The sequence below is a fragment of the Alnus glutinosa genome, chromosome 11 (assembly GCF_958979055.1).
Source record: "Alnus glutinosa chromosome 11, dhAlnGlut1.1, whole genome shotgun sequence".
Taxonomy (NCBI): domain Eukaryota; kingdom Viridiplantae; phylum Streptophyta; class Magnoliopsida; order Fagales; family Betulaceae; genus Alnus; species Alnus glutinosa.
Window position 1 is genome coordinate 24,077,736 of NC_084896.1, and position 9,645 is coordinate 24,087,380.

The window sequence follows — 9,645 nt, forward strand, 5'->3', positions numbered from 1 at the left end:
TTATTTTTTCCTGGGTTGTATTTAATGTTTTGACAATGAAACCGTGAATTAAAAGTTAGTCCAGATTTGAGGTTAGATGTCAAAAATCATCATTATTATTATTATTTTATAAATTTAACTATAATTCAATTGAATTATTATTTTTCATAATTTCAGACAACTATAATTATATATAAAAACTATATATATTTATAAACAATTAAATATAAAATATCTACGGATATAAATAAAGAATAAATAATCATATTTACAGTGTATTTGAAAAGTCATTAATTAAAATAGAAAAATAATTTTTAATTAACTATTTTAAATAAAAATATATAAAGGTCATTTGAAATTTTAAAATAATATAACAATAAATTCACCATTTATAGGCACTGTGCATGGAATAGTTTTTTTGCAGGAGTGCTGTTTTTGGGTTGGGGGCAAAATGGGAATTCAATAATTTGAAGCTTTTTGAAGAAGCCAACAGCTGCTGCACCGTACTGACAGGGCAGAGTGCGAAAGTGGGGGAGGGGAGGAGAAGTGGGTTAGTAAACAGACTACACCCAACCGGCAAAGGACAAAGTTTTTGTTTGACTTGACAAAGGACAAACTTTTTATCATTCATCATAGAAAAAAAAAAAAAACAAAACAAAACAAAAAATAAAAAAACAAAACCAAAAAAACAAAAGAAGAAACACGTTTTCCTTTAAGAGCATCCCCATCAGATGATCTAAATCTCAATCTATTTTACATGATCAAAACCCACTTTTTGCTAGTTTACATAACCACCAATAAAACTATCATTCATCCGATTATCTAAATTTATATCTATTTTATTAAAATAATCATTTTTAATATATATATTTTTATTTTTATTAAAACCTCGTATCCATTATCCACTCCTCTCCCAAACACGAAATCATCTCACAGGCATTTCATCAACCAAATGAACTGCACTTTCAAGATCAAAATCAACCCACGGCATCACCACCGTAATCAACCAAAATAATCAGAATTATCACATGGACACACCACAGACTACACCCAACCGGCAACCATCACGGCACACCACCGCACCAGACCATCGGAAAACTCCAGAAGATCGGAGTTTATCTAGTTTAACTAATAACTTTTAAAAGCACCATACATCCGATTATCTATTTTTAATTTTATTTATTTCTTTATTCTTTTTTTATAATGATAATACTTTTTTTTAAAGTCGATTGATAATACTAATTAGATCATATCTAACGACTAACAGTTATATAGCACAATGTTAAATAATATGATCTAAATTATAATGAATAATTCATAACTTGTGAATTGTGATTATAATTAATATACAAGTAATTCCAATTCTAATAACTTAATTTGGAATTGTATAAATCACATTATTATTATATATGAATAATATGATTAAGTTTCATAAGTGTCATTATATTATATGAATAATGTGAATTCATACTTGCCGTAACTTACATATGTAATTTATATACATAGTCACTGCAACTAAATATTACTAATAATTATTAAATATTTAAAATCATAAATCATACTTATTAAGTGTATGAGTGTATCTAAATACTAAACTATTATATTAATATGAATTTGTATACTATACTCAATATCATATATGACACTATGTAGCTATAATTATATATGTTACTAATATTTATATATATTTATGATTATGAATTATGAATCGTATCATATCATTTGATTTATGAGATTATCTATGAATCTATAATAAGTAATTAAGTATGATCATTATAAATTTATGACGCATAAATTATAATTATCAAATTTATCATAATTCATAACTACCTACTAATAATACTAATATTATATGATCATATGATTTAAGTATTATCATATGATAGTATATTTAACATATTAACATGATCTAACAATCCGTATGTAATGATTATTAAATATTTAATGATAATACTCATAACATATAATAAGGTGATTGCATATTTTATATTTACATGTCATATGGTAGTATGGAACAATGTTATATTATTATATGATCATATAGTCTTATAAATTATAATCCTATTATATTACATGAATAATTTGATTAAGTATTTGGATTGTCATTATATCCTGACTAACAATTAATTATTGATATTATTAACTTTTACTATTTATATACATATGACCAATTAATATATATTGATTAATAACTATTGTTATTTATTACTTAATTTATGCTTACATAATACACATAGTATATTATTCATTAATATATATATATATATTAACGAGTCGAGCCTTAATAAACGAGTCGATCCTTATACGAGCGAGTTCACGAGCTTTAGTCGAGTCGAGCCGAGTTTATACGAGTTTGCATCGTTTAATAATCGAGTTTGATTTTCGTGTTCACGAATAGCTCATTTAATAATCGATTCGAGCACGAGTCGAGTTTATTCGAGCCGATCTCGAGTAAGCTCACGAGTAGCTCAGCTCATTTACACCCCTACCCTTGGGGGTGGCCGAACCACCCCCAAGGGGCACGGGGGTGGTTCGGCCACCCCAAGGGCAAAACGGAAAAATTCTTTTTAGGGTTTTTTTTTTTTTTTTTGCCCTTGGGGGTGGCCGAACCACCCCCCGTGCCCCTTGGGGGTGGTTCGGCCACCCCCAAGGGCAAAACGGAAAACCCGATTTTTTTTTTCTTTCTGTCCAGGGGGTGGCCGAACCACCGCATGGGGGTGGTTCGGCCACCCCAGACCGGCCGGCCACCTCCCTAGCCAAAATGGGGGTGGCTGGCCACCCCCATGGTGGCCAAGGGGGTGGCTCTCAGCCATCCCCTTTTTTTTTTAGTTTTTTCAATTTTTTTTAATTTTTTAATTGACTTTTAAAGATTTTTATTTTTTATTTTTAATTTTTTTATATAGTGCCATGTGTCAACTTCTGAGGTTGACACGTGGCAGACCGTTAGTTTTTTGACGGAGAAGTTAACCGAGGTACTAATTTGGTCATTTCCCAAAATTGATGTATCATCTGTGATGCGAATTGAAACTCAGGGACTAAAAAATAAAGTTGTTAAAACTCAGGGACTAAAAAGGTGTTTAACCCAAAAAAATAAAAAGGGCTGATCTGAGTTAAAAAGTCATTAAGTCCAGTAAAATCTGAACATCTAAGAGACAGACTGCAAATCTAATCAAAATAAAAAAACAACAAAATAAAATAAAAAAACACAACTGGCATCGTGTCTAACAGAAACTAGTGGGAGAACACAGAACTGGTGTCGACAAACGGTTGGAGAAGAAGGCACTGCCAGAACGCCGGGGACACAAAAGGATGGCCAAAAACCGCATCAGGAAGCTAAAAAACAACAAAACAAGGCAAAAATAAAAAACCAACAACAAAGGCCCGGTGAGAGGAGGGGAGGATGAGCCGCCAGCAGGAAAATATCGGATCCACCGGAAGCCGCCGCAAACTGGAGTGGGGAGAAGGAGTTTCAAGGAAGCGTGGTCACCATACGCCAGAACGGATCTTGGCGCGAGTATGCCACGCACAGGTGCACGTGGGGCGGTGGGGTGCATGTCAGGTATCGGAAGACTCGGAGGATGCCGATGAATCCACTGGTGAAGCTCGTGTTGTGCAATGATAAAGAGGGAAACGTAAATCTAGATCCATTAGCAGACTGAAAAGATTCCGATGACCAATAGATGGTAAAAAGACAAAGGAAAATAGCTAAAGGCAAACGACTTTTGTTATTATTAAAAAAAATATAAATTAATATTTTTAATTAGTTAAAATAACAAACGTAGGAACAAAGTCCCAAATGAGCCTTTCGTAAGTTTGTTGGAAGGGAAATGCTTGGATACCCACTACGATCTCACTCTTATCCCACCCTTATATACGTGGACCAATGATCTAAGAAATAATAGAGAGAGTGTTGTGGGACCATCTCCTAACCTATTTCATTTCATTCAATTGGACCATTGGTAACTAAGGAAAGTGGCTGTTAAAGCAAACCGCCTCAAATCATAGTACTTAAATTTGGTCTTCCTCATTTACCTACGCAATGGAAGCATAGGGCATCCATGAAAAATACTGTCACATATTTCTATTGGCATATAATTAATATAAGGTAAATAAGATGTATACTTCAGCGTTATTCTGATGCGACCTAATAAAATATGTTGAAGTAAAATGTGTATTGATTGACATGCTTTAATTATTTGGACAAATGGATTACAATGAAATGTCAATTACTTGAAAATAAAAAAATATATATATATAAATCACTTCAAATACGATCCGCTGTTTGCATATGTAGATATGGTTATAAAAATTATTATCCGTATATGTAGATGCGACTAATCGTTTTAGGGTATGCAGATGCAGTTAATAACGGTATCCACATACCTTTTATATATAATATATATTTGATATATATATTTTATTTAATAAATTCACGAAAACAAGTTTTGGTGATTAATAATAAAATGACGTCATTTTGGAAAATGTATAAGTTATGTATATATTGGTTTGGTTTTGTAGTGTTTCTTTCTTGTGTAATACTTTGGCAAAAAGGCAAAAATAATATAAAATCAACATATTTTCAAAAGATTTAGGCTTAAAAAAATTTAAACAAGCTCAAAATACAAAAAATAAAAAAAAAATAAAAAAATCTAAATTATATTCAAAATCGTTTAAAATATGGCATAATAAAGATTTAAGGAATACTCAAAAGACTAAAAGATGCCCCAAAGGACAATTATCTAACATGCGGATAGTAAATAATAATCACAATAACCATATAAATGTGGTTAGTAAAATTATAATGTATATACAATTATCTAAATTTTATAAATATTACTGCGTATATTACAATTGATAGCCTCTTCTGTCCGGTCTGGGCAGAAAACAGTGGTTTTATGCTCAGCAATAAAAGATTGACACATCAGCCTATAACAAGGAAAACAATTGTTTGCAAAACACGGAATTTAATCACTTTTTTTTTTTTTTCAACTTTTTTAGTCTTAAAAAAATATAAAAAAAATCCCAACCATCGCCCACCCCAGACACTGCCTTCGTCGCCACTGCCACTGCTCCGTGCTGGACGCCGCCGGGAAATTTTCAAATTTCGTCGGATACATGCAGACGTTGCCGAAATCACCACAAAAGGTCGCGCGGCCACTTCTCAGTGGCCGCACGGCCCGATGGCAACCACCCTTAATTCCGACGAGGGGCAGTACCGGTGGCGGCGTTGGCTTCTCGGCTAGGATGGTTTTTTGTTTTGGTTTTTTTTTTTTTTAAGTTAAACATATTTTTGGTCCCTGAGTTTTGGAAACTTTATTTTTTAGTCCATGAGTTTCAATTCGCATCACAGATGATACTTCAGTTTTGAAAAATGACCGAATTAGTACATCCGTTAAGTTCTCCGTCCAAAAACTAATGGTCCGCCACGTGTCAACCCCTGATGGTTGACACATGTTGTAGTATAAAAAAATAAAAAAAAAAAATCTTTAAAAATTAATTAAAAAAAATATTAAAAACTTAAAAAAAAAAATTGAAAAAAAAAAAAACAAAAAGAAGAGGGAGCCACCCCTTGGCCACCACCACCCCCATTTTGACCCACCCTCTTGACCGATCTGGGGTGGTCGAACCACCCCCACCCCATGGCAGAAAAAAAAAAAAAAAAAAAAAAAAAATTGAAGCGTTTTGGCCCTTGGCCCTTGGGGGTGGTTCGGCCACCCCTAAACTGGCCGACCTGGGGTCGGTCAGCCCTAATGGCCAAAACCCTTGATTTTTTTAATTTTTAATTTTTTTAATAATTTTTTTTAGTTTTATTGTTATTTTTTTAATTAATTTTTAAAGATTTTTTTTTTTTTATTATTATTTTTTATATTGTGACATGTGTCAACCCTCAAGGGTTGACATGTGGCGGACCGTTAGTTTTTGGAAGGAGAACTTAACCAAGGTACTAATTCGGTCATTTCCTAAAACTGAGATATCAATTGTGATGTGAATTAAAACTCAGGGACTAAAAAATAAAGTTTCTAAAACTCAGGGATCAGAGGTGTATTTAACCCTTTTTTTTTAAGACTAAAAGAGTGAAACAGAGGATTTAGATCCAATGTTTTGCTAGGTTTTGCTAATATTTACTTTTCTTGTTTAATGTGGAGGTGTCATTCTGACAATTTTTATTGGAGGGCAAAAATCTCTTGATTTTTGCCATTACCCATTACAATTTATAAATAATCAAATTAAAATTCACATTTACAGGCGTCATTAGCTAGAGCCTATCTGGCTAGTAGGGTGCAAAAATTTTCAATTGTTTGTTTGTTTTTTTTATTTTTTTATAAATTTTTGTTTTTAAGTTTTTAAATTGCATTAATTACTTTAATTCCCTTGTTGTTATGAAGGTAGTCTACCTTACACTCTTTTCTCAAATGAAACACATTTGGATAACATTGATGCATAAAAAAAAAGATTATGAAAAATCGCAAAGAGGGATTTAAGACAAAATCATTTATTCTTAATTAATTCTTACAAGTTTTTCATCATAGTTAATCAATATGTACATTTTCTTCAATAAATGCAAAGGGTAGATTTTTCAAGATACAAAATTTAAAATTCACTCAATCCTTATTCTCTCTTACAAGTTTAAACCATATAGTCTATAGGGTATCGAGAGAGGAAATAGGGGGTTTTTTTTTTTTTTAGCTCATTTGAGTGTGTAATATTTTAAAAAATTATGAATATTGAGAAAATTTATTTTTTTGAAATTACGTTTGGATATATTAGAAAATCTGAGACAAAATTAAAAAAAAAAAAAATCAATAAAATATGAGTAGAATTTAAATTCTAAAAAACAGTATTTGAAAAATCAAGGATACCCAAACATGCCATTTATATTAAAATAATGTTAAAGGAATCAATTTTGTTTTCCTAGATGTATGATACAATTTTTGGTTCCTTTGTTATTTGATTAGTTTAGGAACAACAAGAAAAATTGATTTAAGTGGTTTTTTATGAATTTTTTAGCATTACCCCCCTTGGGAATTGCTGGGGTACCCACCAGCATCCCACCAAAGCCTAAATAAAAAAACTGAAAATAAATTTACTAAATAAAAAACCAAAGTCACCTAGACTTTGGTGGGATGCTGGTGGCTAGTGGCTACCCCAACATTTCCTAAGGGTAAAATGGAGTAATTCTACCCGTCTAGCATTTGTCCAGCATTCGTCCATCACTGTTGACGTGGCACCAGACCACATCAGCCCTCATTTGAAAAAAAAAAACAAAAAAATTTGAAAACCATGGATGAAATCCAAAGAACCTAGCCATTTTCTTCCCCGAAATAATTATATCATTGGTCCCTGTGGTATGCCATAATTATTTTTCACTCCCTATGGTTTAAAAAGTTCATATGAGGTCCTCGTAGTATGCAATAATTACAAATCGATCACTGGCGTCAAATTCTGTTAAAATTTTTAATAGATTCCGTTAAATGCCACATCAGCGACACGTGTCACCAATAAGATGGTGACACGTGTCCATCTTAATAAAAAAATTATTAAAAAATAAATAAAAATACTTATTTTTTTAAAAAAAAATTAAAATTAAAATTAAAATTAAAATAAAATAAAATAAAAAAAAAAAAGCAGAAAGGTTGGCTGGGCCACCCCTTTGGGGGTGGCCTGGCCGCCCCCAGGCCACCCTTACTAATTTTTTTTTTTTGGTTGAATTTTAATTTTATTTTATCTCTTTAGTTGTAAATTTGTAATTCAGAATTGTAATTTCTTATATTTCTGTTTGTATTTGTTTAAATGTAATTTTATTTTATTTCTATAGTTGTAATTGTATTCAGATTTTAAATTCATTGGCAATTTGCCTTCATGTAAAATCCTAATATGTGCAAGTTGCACGTTATTTGAAATTTTGTGGTTTAATTTTTTTTTTTTCATGCTAAAGTCAATAACTTTGAATTGTAATACGGGCCGAGCTCGAGCTGAGTACTCGAGCTCAGGATCAACCAAAAGGACCGAGCTCGAGCTCGGACAGTATTTTTTCCTACACGAGCCGATCTCGCACAAGATTTTTCAGCTCGTGTTGACTGTTTTGAGAAAATGGTACTGAACTATCAGAAGTCTCAAACTAGGGTTTCCAAGTTTTCAAACGTCTCACTTAAAAATACTCCGTTAAGATTTACTGTTAAATTCTGCCAAAATTCTCAAAACACCTTTTTTTTTTTTTAGAAAAAAAAAATGCTAGGATTTAGGCGTTAGTAAGAATTTAACGAAATTTGCAAAAATACCTATGCCCAAATCTTTGAAAAATTTTATAATTAAAAAAAAAACATAGGTATTTTGGAAATTTTTGCAGGATTTAATAGCAAAGCCTAACGGAGTACCCTTAAGTGAGATGTTTGAAAACTTGGACCCCTTAGTTTGAGACGTTTGATAATTGAACACCATTTTTTCAAAACGCTCGATAGTTCGATACCCTTTTATGAAGTTATTCCATAAAAAATTGTCCATCTTTTAACTCGTTTTCCCATTCCCCCTTACTACTACCTCTTGCTATAAAACATCCTAAAAATGAGGCCTCAATGAGGGACATCTACTTGTCCGAGGATCATGAAATAAACTGATTCAGTGTTGTTATCCTCCTGGTTAGTTGTTGTAATTGCTTCATCGTCTTGTGGGGTTGCATTTCTAAAATTGCCTTCACCTTCTCGAGGTTTGCTTCAATTCCCCTTTGCGACACTACGAACCCCAAAAACTTCCCAGAGGAGACTCTGAAGGCGCATTTCACCGGGTTCAACTTCATCTGGTAGTTCCTCAAAGTATCGAACGTTTCCTCCAAATCGGTGATGTGATTACTGGCATGCAAACTCTTAACAAGCATGTCATCGACGTAGACTTCCACGTTCCTACCAATCTGAGCTCGAAACATCTTATTCACAAGCCTTTCATAGGTCGCCCTAGCATTATTCAATCCAAACGGCATCATCCAATAGCAATAGAGCCCACGATTCGTGATAAAGGAGGTTTTCTCTTGGTTGAACTCATCCATGTAAATCTGGTTGTATCCAGAGAATGCGTCCATAAAACTTAGCAACTCATGCCCCAAGGTTGAGTCAACAAGTAAGTCTATCTGAGGAAAACGGAAACAATCTTTCGGACAAGCCTTATTCAAATCAGTGAAATCCACACACATTCTCCATTTCCCATTCGCCTTTTTTACTAGCACCACATTCACCAACCATTTCGGATAATTCACCTCCCTTATGAATCCGACTTTCAATAGCTTTTGTACCTCGTCTGTGATGGCCTGATTTCGTTCGGGGGCAAAGACTCTCTGTCTCTACTTCACTAGCCGGTGGTTCAGATCTACATTCAATCGATAGACTATGACCAAGGGATCGATCCCGGACATGTCGTCATGTCCCCATGCGAAGACATCAGTGTTGTGCCGTAAAAACGCGATCAACCCCTCTTTTTCCTCCTTGGGGAGTTGCAATCCGACTCGGACTTTTCAATTTAGGCCTCCGACTTCAAACTCTTCTCTAAGTCTCTGACCAACTCCCCCATCTGTAATTGCTATTTGCCATCTGACTTCAATCTCTCTCCGAGGTGCGTCAGCTCGGAGAGTCTCTTCAAAGAGGTGTTATAATACTCCCTAGCCACCTTCTGTTCTCC